The sequence below is a fragment of the Protopterus annectens genome, chromosome 9.part0 (genome assembly GCF_019279795.1).
Source record: "Protopterus annectens isolate FY-2018-M chromosome 9.part0, PAN1.0, whole genome shotgun sequence".
Classification (NCBI taxonomy): Eukaryota; Metazoa; Chordata; order Ceratodontiformes; family Protopteridae; genus Protopterus; species Protopterus annectens.
In genome coordinates, this window is record NC_056743.1 from 1,712,960,619 (window position 1) to 1,712,975,477 (window position 14,859).

At 41.5% G+C, this 14,859-nt stretch overlaps 1 protein-coding gene across 1 annotated transcript in view; it reads right to left on the reverse strand.

Moving 5' to 3' along the window:
* The window catches only part of LOC122812228 (intercellular adhesion molecule 5-like), a 469,151-nt gene that overhangs the window by 181,136 nt on the left and 273,156 nt on the right, over positions 1-14,859 (reverse strand). The gene's annotated exons all lie outside the window — the stretch shown is intronic.

Here is a 14,859-nt window from a genome sequence, read left to right on the forward strand (position 1 = left end):
TCCCTGTACTGTAGCCTGTAACCGGAGATTAATTATGTCTTGCTGCTAATCCAGATTTGTCAAGGTATAGTTGCAGATGCTCAAACAAAAGTTTTTCTAATGCTGGAAAGCCTCTGTAACACAGAGTTCATGTAAATCCTTTTATTGAAACAACATAGATTTTACAATAACTCAAGCTTTCGAACTAATAGGAGCCCTTCATCCGAACTTATTAAGTTTCTGATGTAAGATACAGTGCTTAAATATCAACCATCTAGTGTTGGAATAATTCATATAGTCACATAAGGTGGAGAAGATACACTTGCCATTTTAGGTAAAGTGCAAATTGAGAACTAGTTCTAAGCTGTAGGTACTTTGCTTTAGAGAAGTACAGAGTGAAATAAATTAAAACATTAAAAGATGTGGTTTCATGGCCTAGTAATATGCTCAGTTATGCCTTCTGGCATCCTGGGTGTATAAAATCACTTCCTGGGTTATCATGCTCAGGTACTACCTGAGAAGTGTTTTTTGTGAAGTGAAAAGGAGACCACTTAAGATTAGATATGCACTAATTTATCATGCATAAGCTTGGCCTTCTGTCTGGCAACCAGTTTACTGTCATTTGAGAATAAAGCATTTTCTTGTTCTTTCCTTGTTCAGCAGTATCAAACCACGTGCTATGTAGCTTGAATGTGTTTTTTTTAATGATGACCTGTGTTGTTTACTAGCACAGATACACACTTACCTCTGAAAGGAGAGCATTGCTTGCTTCGAGTGTTCTCAGACTGAATTTGCTTGTTAGAAGAGCTGTTTGTGTTAATGGCTAGGCCATGTCTGAGTTCTCTTCTGAAAATTCTAATAACTCTAAGGATTTTTAATTTTGTAGCTTAGAGATAATTTTTAGAAGGAGGTTTAATGCATGTTTAACAACTGTAAACTTAAAACTATTACTTCAGTTTGCATTTTTAAGCCATAAGCAAGATCAGTTAATGTGGTATTAAGAAACCTTCTAAATAGCCAACACATAAATGTGATACAGCTGTTTGCAGGACCAGCAGAAAGTTACTGATGCATGTTCACTAAGGGAGGGCAGATGGACACTTAAGAATTGTATTCTGTAATCTTTAGTGCCAAAAAGTAGGTTACTCTAAGACTCACTACCAGTTCCTGTATTTGATCTGGGAGGTACTGTGCCAAGATGGCTGAGATTATGACTCAGCTCACAGATCATTTTATTAAGGTTTGTACCCTGAATACTAAGTACATGGGTAGCAAAATCAACCAAGATAATTATATTTTTCCTTAGTGATCATAGGATATATTTTTAATAATTAATTGCTTAGGTTTGGTATGAGTGGCGGATAGCATGCCAAAATTGCAGGATTAGTTTGCCCACTAAGAATGATACAAGCTACTAGCCAACCAGAGCACTGAAAATCCTGAGAAGTTTCCTTTGAATAGTTCGATGATATAGTTTTGTCATGAGGAGGAAAACTCTCTCTAACATTTTTATCCATTTCTGAGACATTGTGTTTGAGAGACAAGACAAAAGGAAAGGAAGAGTCAGCCCTGAGCCAAGATTCTCCATGCTAAAATGATATAAAAAGTTAAGATATTAGAAGATTTTGAAGAGATATTGGAGTTTTGAATTAACCCTAAAAAGATAAAAGCATTAACAATGAAATATGTGCCATCAAGGTCATTAAAGCAAGATTGCCCGTATTTGTGGGGTCATTATAAAAAGAAGTATTTGGACATTTGGGTGGCAGAAAACATAGAAGAAGCAACTAGTCAAACCTGGGGGGAAGTATGGGAGATGTAGAGTAGGGTGATGATAAGTGAACTGTATCAAAGGATACAGACCGTTACAATGTTTATAGTACCACAGATAACATACATCTCTCAAGCTCTAGTATATAACCAAGGTCAGAAAGTTTGGAGAAAGCTGGAAAAAGCTATCAATGGGTAGATCTGGAATGGGAAACACCCTTGGGTGAGATGGCAAAACATGGTGCTCCCTAAGGAAGAGGGAGGCCTGGTAGTGCCCATTCTTAGGGAGTATCACTAGGCCTTGAAACTTAAAATAATATGCTTTTTACTAAACCCCATTTACATACCAAGATGGGAAAAGTTGTTAGGTCCAGTGGTCCAAAACGAACTGACAGCAGAATTATTACCTTGGGAGCTTATTTTGGGACAGAAAGATGATAGGGAGAATCAAAAGCAGTTAGTGGGGGGAATTATGGAACTCTTCAGACTAAAGGAATACAAAGGATGGGAATCTGAAGCATGGCCAGGAGGCACAATTAAAGCACCATATGGAATACGAATGGATGAAATACTAAACTGGCACAGAGAAATTCAAAAACTATATTTCTGGAAGAACTTAAAGAGCAGGAAGCAAGAATCACATGGGAGAGAATAGTGGAGACATTCTGCCCTTCAGGGAGAGAATTACTGAAATTTCAGGCACTATATTATATTTAGGACAAATACAGAAAAGAAGGAGAAAGGAGAAGGACACAGAAACCAGAGTTAAACAGAAAATTATAGAGTCCTGAACTCTAAATGCGACACAAAAAAGTTTAGTGAGTATTATATACAAAGCATTAGTGAAAGATAAGTTGAAGAGTAGGTCAAATATAAAAATTTAGCAGCAATCATTAAAAATGGAGATAATGGAGGATCAACGGCATGAAATATGTCTAACACCAATAAAAGCAACTTCTTCTTTCGGCTTTTCCCGGTCGCCACAGCGGATCACTGTCTGCTCATGATTGGCAGTGGAGTTTTACGGTGTCGAGTTGCCAGCCCGGCGCCCAACCTTCTACAGAAGGCACACACACGCACTCATGCCTATGGCCAATTTAGTGTGTCCAATGCACCTACAGCATGTCTTGGGATGTAGGAGGAAATCGGAGCACACAGAGGAAACCCACGTGACCACAGGGAGGACATGCAGACTCCGCACAGAAGGCAACCCAGCCGAGGATCGAACCAAAGAACCTCTTGCTGTGAGGTGGCAATGCTAACCGCTGCACCACCGTGGCCACCCTAATACCAGTAAAAGCAACAAAGTCTAGAAATTTTGAATATTCGAGTGGAGGTGCCTGCACATGTATTTTTATACTCCAAACAGAGTGCAGAACATGTTGCCATCAGTGAGCGAGAATTCATGGTGATGTGAGGAAACACTAGGGGCAACCAGGAACACATTTTCTGGGAATGTGAGAAGTTAGCAGGATTTAAAAAAAACTTTGATCATTTATTACCAAATTAATAGAACAAGACTTTCTATTGGAATCTGGGCATTTTCTTTTGGGTCAAATCAAGGGGTTATACAGAAGGGAACATGTTAACACATTAACATCTTTAATATGATTATTATTATTAGCAAAGAAAGCAATTTCTTGGAAATGGAAAATGGTTAGTCACCCCAGATGAGTGAAGTGATAGACATGCTTCAGTAAATGCAGAAGAGGGAATGAAGGATTTTGAAATTAGCTCCTAGTAGAATGTACACAAGAAAACGGGAATTTTGAGATTTGGAAAACAAGGACAATTAAATTATTTGTCAGAAAACAAATTCCTCAATCAAAGTTTATTGTAATAAAATAAGTTAAAGTACAACAAAAGGTTAACTGCAATGAAGGGTAGATAATGACTGATGTATAGTAAACTTCATGCATGACACATACATTGGATAAAATGGAGAATTTAAAAATAAAGCAGCTGAAAAAAAAAGATTCTCCATAGTAATTGTATCATATCTGTTAGGCACAAACAATGTGTTTAGTAAAACACATTTAAATCTAAGTGTTTAGTCAATTTTACATGAACTGCCTAGTCTAAAATAAAATGATATCTATATAAGTTAGCCCTGGATACGGCTGAAATCTCAAGCCCTAAGCAGACAGGCCTTGATTAACAGCATTGGCCTGTTAAACACTGGGAGTTTAGTCTGAAAACTTAAGTACCACATCAGTTTCTGTTCATAGGAACAGAGAGTATGTTTGCTGGTTACTGCATCAGACATTTCAGAGATCAAAGGTTTGACACTGAAGGTTAGGTTACTTTTCATGTCAGACAAACTGTTACAGGATCAGTATTGTCAATGAGAAAAAAAGAAGTTATGTACTCACCATAACGTTCCATGTTTGTAGTCTATCTCTCCCTTCATTCTTACATATGGGATTGGAGCCGATCCTCGGCTCCGACTCGGCCTATTTACAAGCTGGAAGTCTTTTAGTTGGCTCGTGGCTAGGTAGGTATCCCATGGTGCACCAGTACAATCCCTAGATCTTGTTTGCTGCTAACTAGGAGAGATAATAACAAATATACAGAAGAAAGCCAGTACTAAAAGGTCTCTATAAAAAAAGGTAATAGTATTTTTCTGTCTCCAGGTACTTCCAGGATGGGGGTAGGAGGGTGTGTTCGTAAGAATGAAGGGCGAGATGGACTACAAACATGGAACGTTATGGTGAGTACATAACTTCTTTATGTTCTGTAGTCCTATCTCGCCTTCATTCTTACATATGGGACAGCATCCCTAGTGCCTTATTCTTGTGTGGCTCAAGGAAAAATACTCCTGAGTATCATGGAACCAAATGATGCTCTACCCCTGGAGGTTAAATCCAATTTGTAGTGAGTAATAAAAGTGTGAGGGATAGCCCACATTGCTGCTGCACAAATATCATTTTGGACCCTGGCTTGAAAGGCTGCAGAGGTAGACTGAGATCTGGTAGAATGAGCCTTGATTTTAAAGGCTAAAGGTCTACCCTCAGAGTTGTAAACATAAGCTATACAGCTAGAAATCCAATTTGAGAGTGTTACTTTGGAAACTGGTAAGCCTGACCTGTATTCAGAAAAGGAAATAAATAATTGATCTGATTTCCTGATTTCCTTAGTCCAGTGCAAATAAAAACGTAATTGTCTATGGACATCCAGCTGGTGAAACCTGTATTCAGCTACGTTGGAGTGATTTGGAAAGAACACCGGGAGTTTTATGGATTGATTCAAAGTGTTGTGGGAACAGACCTTGGGGGACAAAAGAGGGATTAGTACGAAGGAACACCCTGTCTTTGTGAAAAATAAGTAAGGAGGTTTCACAGACAATGCTTGCAACTCTGACACCCATCTGGCAGACGTGATAGCCACCAGAAACAAAGTCTTCCAAGACAGGAATTTCAAAGGGGATGAAGGAGAAGACTCAAAAGAGAAGTTAATTTGGATAACACAAAATTTAAATCCCATGAAGCCACAGGTTCTTGTAAGAGGGGTCTTAAAGTGGCACCTTTAAGGAAGGTTTTGCACAGCTTATGTGACATCAGATTAGAATCTGGAAAACCTAGATGAATATGTGAAATCACTGCCAATTGAACTCTGATAGTGGCAGCTGCAGATCCCTGGCGAAAAAGCTCAGACAGGAATTCCAAAACCACTGGAATGGAGGCAATGTAAGGATCAACATTCATTTTCTCCACCCAGATAGAGAATCTTCTCCATTTACTGGAATATAGTCTCCTAGTGGAAGGTTTATGAGAAGATGTAAGGATATGAGTCACGGAGGGTGAGAAGGCATGAAGCCTGACTAGGGATGGAGCTGGAGCAGCCACGCTGTCAAACTGTGGGTGTGTAAGGAGGGGTGAAGTGAACCTGACATGTGAGTCAACAGGTCTGGAACTGGGTCCAGAATCCAAGGATTGTCTAGGAGAAGAGGCCCAAGGAAGCGGAACCAAACCTGATGAGGCAGTAAGGAGCAATGAGGATCAGTTTGCTTCCCAGCCATTTCACTTTCTGAATAACCTTGGGAATGAGAGGGAAGGGAGGAAAAGCATAAAGGAGACCCAGACCCAGGGGCCAATCGTGAACAAGTGCGTCTCTGGGTGACTCCCCCAGAGGGGGGATGAGGGAGAAGTACCTGCTGCATTTGGCATTGATTGGACTGGCAAAGAGATCACAGCAAGGCTGTCCCCATCTGCGGAAAACCTGTTCCCCTGTTTCTTGTTTCAAAGACCACTCATGAGGCATCAGGATTGCCCAGCTGAGCTTATTGGCTGTCACGTTGTTTGTCCCTGGAATGTGCATTGCCACCAGAAAACGCTGGGAAAATATCTCCCATTTCCAAACTCGAATGGCCTCTCAACAGAGTGGGTAAGATCTGGTTGCACCTTGTTTGTTGATATACCATACTACCGACATGTTGTCTGATTGTATTGCAATAGTTCCCAGAGGCAGAAGGTCGTGAAGTACTTGCAATTCCAGGAGCACCTCCCTCATCTCTAGAATGCTGATATGCAGGTGAGCCTCATGATCTTGCCATGTGCCTTGGACAGTCCTGCCTAGATAATGCCCCCCCCCACCCTATCTGTGAGGCATCCGTGGTCACAATGGCAATGGGTTGGTGAGGAACAAATGGAGTGCCTGTGGTTAACTGATTGGGTAGAGTCCACCAAATGATGTTTTTCTTGCAAGAGTCTGTCAGCAGAATGTGATGAGATAATGGTAGGTGCTGAAAGGACCATTGGGACGACAGGATCCACTGAAGAATCCTCATGTGTAGTCTGGCTAGTGGCACTAGCAATATGGTGGAGGCCATGGTCCCTAAAAGCTGTAGAATAGTCTTGGCTTTGACCTTTCGTAAGGGGAGAAGAAGTTGAATTTGAAGAACCAGATTCTGTGCCCTTTCTACAGGAAGACGAGCCAACATGTCTACTATGTCTATCTTGCGCCTATAAAAATCACAGGTTGAGAGGGCAATAAGGCAGATTTTTCCCAATTTATAGAAATTCCCATTTGGGCACACAGCTGAATGATAGCATCTCTGGTCTGAAAAAGTAGATGCCTGGTGGGGGCGGTCAAGAGCCAGTTGTCCAGATACAGAAACACCTGGAATCCTCGATGTCTCACGTGAGCTGTCACTACCGCCATACACTTGGTGAACAGCCTGGGGGCTGTGGTGAGACCAAAGGGCACAGCACGAAACTGGTAATGACTGGCTCTCAGCTGGAAGCGTAGAAGACTACTTGATGCCCTGACCATTTTTATGTAGTAGTAAGCATCTTGGAGATCTGTTGAGCACATCCAATTGTCTTTCCCTAAATACAAGAGTATAGACTGCAGTGTCACTATCTGAAACTTGTCCTTCTTCACTGAGTCGTTCAGTCTGCTGAGGTCCAAGATGGACCTCCAGTCCCCTGTACGTTTTGGCACTAAAAAGAATCTGGAGTAAGTTCCGGATCCTATTTGGTCTACTGGGATGGTTTGGATGACTCTTTTTACAGCAACTTGTTGACCTCCACAGTTGCCTGATCCCAGTGATTGGGTGGAACATCCGGGATCCTCTTGGGAACAAAAGGTGGAAGAGAAAAGGGTATGACATAACCTCTGGTAATAATTCTTTGTACCCACCTGTCTTGAGTGATACCCAGCCAGGCTTCAGGATACAAAGAAATGCGACCCCCAACTGGTCCCAGTGAAGCACAGTCGGGCCCCACATCAGGAGCACTGGTAAGGCTGACCCCAAAAGGAATCGGACCACCCCTGCCTCTAGGATGATGTCTACCATTTCCTCCTCCTCCTCCTCTGCCTCTGAAGGAGGAGTCACCCTGTGCATCCTGGAAAAACTTCCGGGACTTCTTGAACCACATCTTAGCACCCCTATGACCCTTAGGATATGGTCTAGAGGGTACAGTAAAACAAACTCCCATGGCAGAGAGTGTTTTTCCTTCTTGCTCACACCGGGTGAGAGCGTCCTTTTCCTTGGGTCCAAACAATGAGGAACCGTCGAAGGGGTCATTGGTAAAGGTAGACTTGAATGGCTCCCCAAAGTTACACAAACGCATCCAGGAATGATGCCTTAGAGAAATTCCTTAACCCGCTGCTCTACTCACTCCATCAGCTGCATACGAAATAAGCCGCATGTACAAGTTGACAATAGAGTTCAAGGTGGACAACTGGGCAGACACCTTGTCAGGGACTCGCTCACTACATGTACCTTGTAGAGAATCTCCTAACTCCTTAAGGAGATCTCTCTGAAGCCTCGTGAAGTGTGTAAGGTAGTTCAGTGATCTAAGGGTAAAAGCCGCTGAGGAAAAGATACGCTTCCAGTATCTGTCCATCGTTCGAGACTCCTTATTTGGCAGATGAGCAGAAGAAGAAGTCTCTGCTAGCTCCTTCTTAGTGACCGCCACCACCACCATGGCATCTATGGGAACACCTTTAGACAAAAAATCCTTTTCTTGGGGTGCAGAAAGAAACTTATTCAGTCTCCTGGGGACTGGCTCTACAGGAGTATCCCACACCTTTCGACTAACTAGCTCCATCAGTTCGTCGAAGGGTGGAGACACCCAAGAGGCTGAAGGTTGAGACCCAAAAGCCTTCAGGTACACTGACTCCTCTGTTTAAGGATTTCCAGGATGTCTACAGAGACATCATCAGAGGATGACTTGGGGGACCCTTCTGACTCCTCGAGGTCAGTGTCAGAGGTCAGAGTCTCATCCTGGGAGTCTACATGCTTCCTCTTACATGTTTTCTTCTGTGGGGGCTCCTCGGAAGGATATTCTGGGGAGGTCTTGGAAGAGAGGGGGCCACCGGCTGGTGGCTCCTGAGGCTGAGGGTCTCTGCTGTCCATGGAGAGAGTAGGAGCTGACACAGAAGTAATTGCCTTGGGGGGATAGTGTCGGTACCCTTGGTAGGAGCTGAAGATCGGGACAGCACACTCATCATCATCTCGAATGCCGACCTCTCCGGGACCGAAGACCTCCCTGGCTCCAAGGAGACTGAGGATGCCATCGGCTCCAGAGCCATTGCTCTGAGATAGACGTATGATCCAAACTCACCCTTGCCGATGTGCCGAGAGGGAGACTCGGAACTAAAGAGGTTCGGTTCCAGGCATCCCTGTCGGGGCCTACCGGGGAACTTCGACTCCTAGACACCATGGACGGCACTGAGAATGTTGGAGCGGAACTCAGCTCCAAAACAACCAGAGGGGGAGCTGGAGCCAAAGGTTCCACCAGTGGTACCAAACACTCTGGATCCAAAAGGCCAGCATGGCTTGGAGGAGGAATGACCGAAGGGTGCTTAACGGACTCAAGTGGCTCCGGAACCGATTGGGTCAGAGCCAACAACAATTTTGGTAAGGCAGATGACTTCAAGAGTCTCAGCACTACCCTCTCCACATCTTCTTCTGATAAGCTCCTGGAAGACCTGGAGGAGAGAGTAGGAGAACGGGATCTCTGCAGTATCGGTGACTTCAATGTAGGGGAGACCAGTAGAGGATCCATAGACCGGCTCCGTAAAATAGTCTCAGATGTCGGATCCGAGCTACTTGGGGCCGACTCTGTAATTACAGTACTACTCTTAATCAGCACCAAACTCTGTGGAGCTGATGAGACAGTGGACTTATCAGATTTAGTAATTTTAAGAGGTGGCTCCGAGACACCAGCCGGTGCCGGGGAGGGCCTCTTAGAGGACTTAGACTTTTTCTTTTAGATCCCTGAGATCTAGAAGAGGAGGAAGAGCTAGCCAGATCTTCCTCAAAGAAAGGTTTTAGAATACCTTTTAGGATGAACTTATTTTTTCTTTCTTGCAACACCCTAGCACTGAAAGAGTGGCAAAATAAGCAAGTTTCCTGTAAGAGGATGGCCCCAAGACAGTAAACGCAGTTACTGTGGCCATCCATTATGGACATCTTCTGTGAGCATTTTATACATTTCTTAAAGCCAGATGGCTTATGGTCCTTGCTTTATTTAGACATTCTCACAGAGATGAGCTCACACACACAGAAAGAAAAGGGCGAGGACTAGGTCCTCTAATTTAAACGGGCCTAGCCCTGCAGGAAAAAGAAAGACACCACAAGGACTAGGTCCTCTAACTTAAACGGGCCTAGCTCGGGCAGGAAAAGGAAATGGAAAACTAGGTCTTCTAACTAAAACAGACCTAGGAAAAGGTACAGTAAGAAGAGTCATCACACACTCAAACAGGAATAAAGTGTAAATCTGAAATTTACTCAACAAGGAAAACAGAACCTCGTTCTGTTAACAACACTAACCAATTTAGCAAGCGGAAAACCGCAAAAAACTTAGACTTATAACTATGGAAAACAGAACCTCATCCTGTTAACAGCACTAACAAATTTAGCAAGCAGAAATCCACAAAAAACTTTGAGTTATGACTATTAAACAACACACAGCCTAACTGAGCGCAAAAGGTGCCTACAATTACTAAACTCTAATTATTAAACACGAAAAACCAGCACACAGGATACCAAATACTATGAAGCCAAAAGGCCAATTGTACTAAAAAAAAATTCACACAAACGGCACACTTATAAATGCTATTACTAAACAATGATATAACAACAGTTTTAAGTAGAAAAGTCCAAAAATTTTGTATAAACTTTGAATAAATTGAAAACGTAGCCATAGCCAAAGAGAAGCACAACCGAACTCGTCGACGTGGCAAACAAGATCTGGGGATTGTACTGGTACACCATAGGATATCTACCTATCCACGAGCCAACAAGAAGACTTCCAGCTTGTAAATAGGCTGAGTCAGAGTCGAGGATCGGCTCCGATCCCATATGTAAGAATGAAGGCGAGATAGGACTACAGAACATCAAGTCTTTAGATAACAGATTCAAAAAGTCAATGACATAAATAGTCAAATGTAATTTATTTATTTTGTTATTTATTTTACATTTGTTTACCAGGAAAGTCTGACTGGGCATGCATTCCATTTTCAGCGGAGGCCCAGGCAGAAAAGCTCCACAAAGATTAGTACAGCAAATACAGTAAATATAATACACATGTTAATATAGTACAGTACAGAGTCAAAAGTTAAAGTACAATTTCAAGGCCAAGAAGGGAGCAAAAAGCAAATATACTATAAGAAGCACAGTGTGTTACCATAAACAGTACAGTTCTAAGCACATTTTTGTTCAGTCATTTGGTTACATTCATCAGTGGCTAGTACAGTAAACACACATTGATTAAGAGTATAGAAAGAAGTTGTTGCAAGTTTTCATAGAAGGTTAAGGTATGATATGATCTAATTAAATGAAGTTACCCAGGGTCAGAAAAATTACATAACCAAGAACTATGTAAATGGGACCCGAGGAGTTTTTTGAAATTATTTTTGTTTTCAGTGGTCCTAATATCTACGGGGATGGTATTCTATGCTTTTGCAACATTAATGGAAAACAAGGAGTCCCCAGAGCTATTGTTGCTTTTGTCTATGTCAGCCAGTGCTTTATTGGTGGATCTTAATAGGCGTTTGTTACAGTAGATATTATGTAGACTTTGAAGAGCAGGAACTCTATAGGGATAATATAGAATTTTATGGGCTGTTGTAAGCTGGTTATATGTGAGCAGGTTGGGTAATTCTAGCCAGGATAGTTGCTTGATTGCTATGCAGTGATAGGTCCTGAAGGATGAGTCAGTAGCAAATCTAGTTACTTTACTGTAGCAGGTGTTTAGTTTGTTAAAGTCTGTTTTGCTTAGGTTGATGAGTATGGGGGAGGCATAGAGGATTGTAGATAGTAGGTGGGTTCTTGTGATGGTAGCTTTACTGTCATTGGAGAGATACTTTTTGCATCCATATAGGGTTCTGTTTTTTTTTTATGGACTTTCTTTACTGTCTGTACAATGTACATTTCGAATTTCGTATTGTGATCTATGACAACCCCTAGAAGTTTGTTGTGTTGGACAGGTTTGATAAGGGTGTTATTAGCTGAGAATATTGTGAATGGTGGTATGCAGTCTAAGACTCTAGTGAGATAGAATATCATTAGCTGTGTTTTATCGGGGTTAAGTATTAGCTGAAAGTTGGCTAACCAGGTTTCAACAGCGGTAAAGCACTCTTGTGTCAGTTCCTGGAAATGAGGGAGTGAAGGGGCACAGCAGATTAGAGTGGAGTCATCTGCGTACTGGACTAGAGTGGCATGCTGGGTAGCTTTGTGGAGTTGGTTGGTAAATATGTTAAAAGAAGAGGTCCAAGAATGGATCCTTGGGGGACCCCTAGGGGAACAGGTAGGAGGGGAGATAAGGGGCTTTGCCATTTTACTGCTTGTTGGCTGTTGGTTAGATAGTCTTGAAACCACACTAGTGTGGAGTGGCTGAGATTAAGATCAGAGAACAGAAAGGAGTTTGGGATGGGAGACAGTATTGAAGGCGTTGGAGAGATCTAAGAATACAGTGGATACTAGGTTAAGATTGTTTTGATGTTGGTTTATTGTGTTGGTAAAGCTAATAAGGGCTGTGGTAGTACTATGATTGGGGTGGAATCCATGTTGGGTGTTAGTTAGCAGTTTATTAGTGAGGAGAGAGTGCATTATTTTGGGAATGTATATATTTTTCGAGGATTTTAGATAAGGAGGATAGAATGGCAATTGGATGTTAATTAGATAGTTCCACAGAGTTACCTCATTTGTGTAGTGGCATTATATGCAAAATTTTTCACAGAGAAGGAACACATTGTTCTGATAAAGAGAGGTTAATGAGCATGGAAACTGGGTAAGAGATGGCTTTGGCTGAGATCTGCAGATATTCAGGTAATTTGTCGGCAGCCAGAGTTGTGGGTTTAAGCCTATTTAGGTATTTATTTATTGTGGTAGTTGGGATAGGCTGTAAGGAGAAGAGGTTTTGGTCTGCTGGTATAGAAGATAGGTTAGGATGTGAAGTGGGAGAACTACTATTGGTGAGGGCTAGGATGGGTTTGTGAAGTGTTCGTTGAATTGGGTGGCAATATTATTGGTGGTGGTATCAGTGTTTGGGGGTGGAGTACTGGTCTTTCCTGGTTGTGTGATTTAATAATGGCAGTCCAAAATTTTTGTGGGTTATTTTTGTGTTTGGTTTGAATGGCTATATAGTGGTTCCTTTTGTCTGTCCTAATTTGTTTTTTGGCTTTGTTCCTTAGTTCCTGGTAGGCCTATTACATGAGGTTGAGTAAATAAGTAGTCTTTGTCGTGTTTACACAATCTGTGACACTACTTAACTTATGTCTTGACTAAATTACTTATACACTCAGCACTTTACTGACAGTTTGTTTCATAATAATATTTGGTGAAACAATATAATAATATTAATGAATAGGAAAAAAACTAAACAAAATTGAGGCAGTCTTAAACATCCATTATATAAAAAGGCAATAATAATAATGCCAGGGAAACATCACCTCATTATGATTACGGTGTATGAAGTACATGGACAATATCATACCTGAGGTCTTTGCTTCTGCTCCTTGCCAATGACAGGAGAATGCACCGCTGCCTTATACAATTACCTCCAGGTCATTTTATCAAGGGGGTAAGGGGTCATAAAATGTAGGGTCATAGTGTTGCACCCTTCCTATTTAACCTTTTGTAGCTACTGAAAATTGTTGCCATTAGTCTAATTCTAACAGCTTCAATTAGTTTTGCAGTCTAAGCACTGGCAGAACAACAGCAAGTAATGCACCAACACTATTTTGACTAATATTCATGGTAAAGATTCTCCCTAGTAAAACTGTATCCCCTGCTCCCAGTTGTAAGAGCTTTTTAGCTATACTTCTCCAACAATAGATATATAATAGCCATTAGACACTGGTATTCATGACGTATCTTTGTTTCAGTTTGCTAATTATGTGCAGTTTATCCATTTTGCCCATAATGTTCCTTCTCTGGCAGTCTTATTGATCCACCCATCACACATACTCTGCACGTCGGTTGATCAGAGGCCTGTACAATTTTGTTTGCATTAGACTCTGTAGAGCATGGTTAAAGAATTATCACTGGCTTGAATAACAGATCCCGTATCTACTGTTCTTAATAACCCTTTCACTGCAGAAATTTAAAAAAAAAAACTTTTTTACCATGATAATCCACTTTCATTAAGCGTCTTCGCTTTTGTTCTCTAATAAAGGCTTCCATAAAGTCACAATTAAGACCCCATGGTACCGTGGGGTGCAGTGCAGTCACAGTTCCCCAAAATACAGCCCATTAAATTGCAATGCTCAAAGTTAATAGATATACTTGTTTGGTTGTTTTGTTTCTTTCCATTTTTATGTTAGAAAATAAAGTTCCTCTTTGTAAATCAGATGCAACGTGGAATTCAACAAGTAGCACACTAAATTAAGAAATACTTTCAAATGTGCAATTTTCTGAAACAGTTAATTTGGTTGTCTTGTTTTTGAATTATATATTGAGAAACTGTGTTACATAGAAGGGATTTCTTTTCTGCTCTTCTGGCTATAAATAAACATTTCAGCCCTTAATTAGCTACTGACAAAAGAGCCAAGTTTCCTTCTTGGTATGTACTTTCTTAAAGATTTACCCAAAACTTAAATACAGTTGTAGTCAAAGGCTTTTTTTGTTTTGTAACTTTTTGCTCTTGCTGCCTGCCATTCATTAGAGCCTCCTTTGGTAAACCATTCATTCTCTTCACTTGTTGAGATCCAAGTCACAGGGGTTGTCATCAAGGCATCCATCAGGGTGTTTCTTTTTTTTTAACCAATCACACCTGATGAGGCACTGGAGAATGAGCATACAATGAGCTGTCTGAGTCTTCTACAATATCCTGTCTTCTGAAAGTGACATTCCCTCCAAGCAACCTGGACCCTCTGTCCATGGCATGAGTGGTGGCTGCTGCCAGTCTCCATCATGGAGATTGCCCACACTCTGCCTCTAAATACAAAGTACAAACTCAACCCTCACCTGGAAGAGGCAAATGGACAATACCACTTCACTCTTCCAGTGCTGAGGCTGCTAATCAAACCCCGGTCACCTGGGTTACAGTCAGGGCTCCACCACAGAGACAGGCATAAGAGTTGTAGTCAAAAGTTGATTATGGCATATTCTGTTTATCGTGTTTTTAGATATTCATATGAATGCCAATTAATGTACTA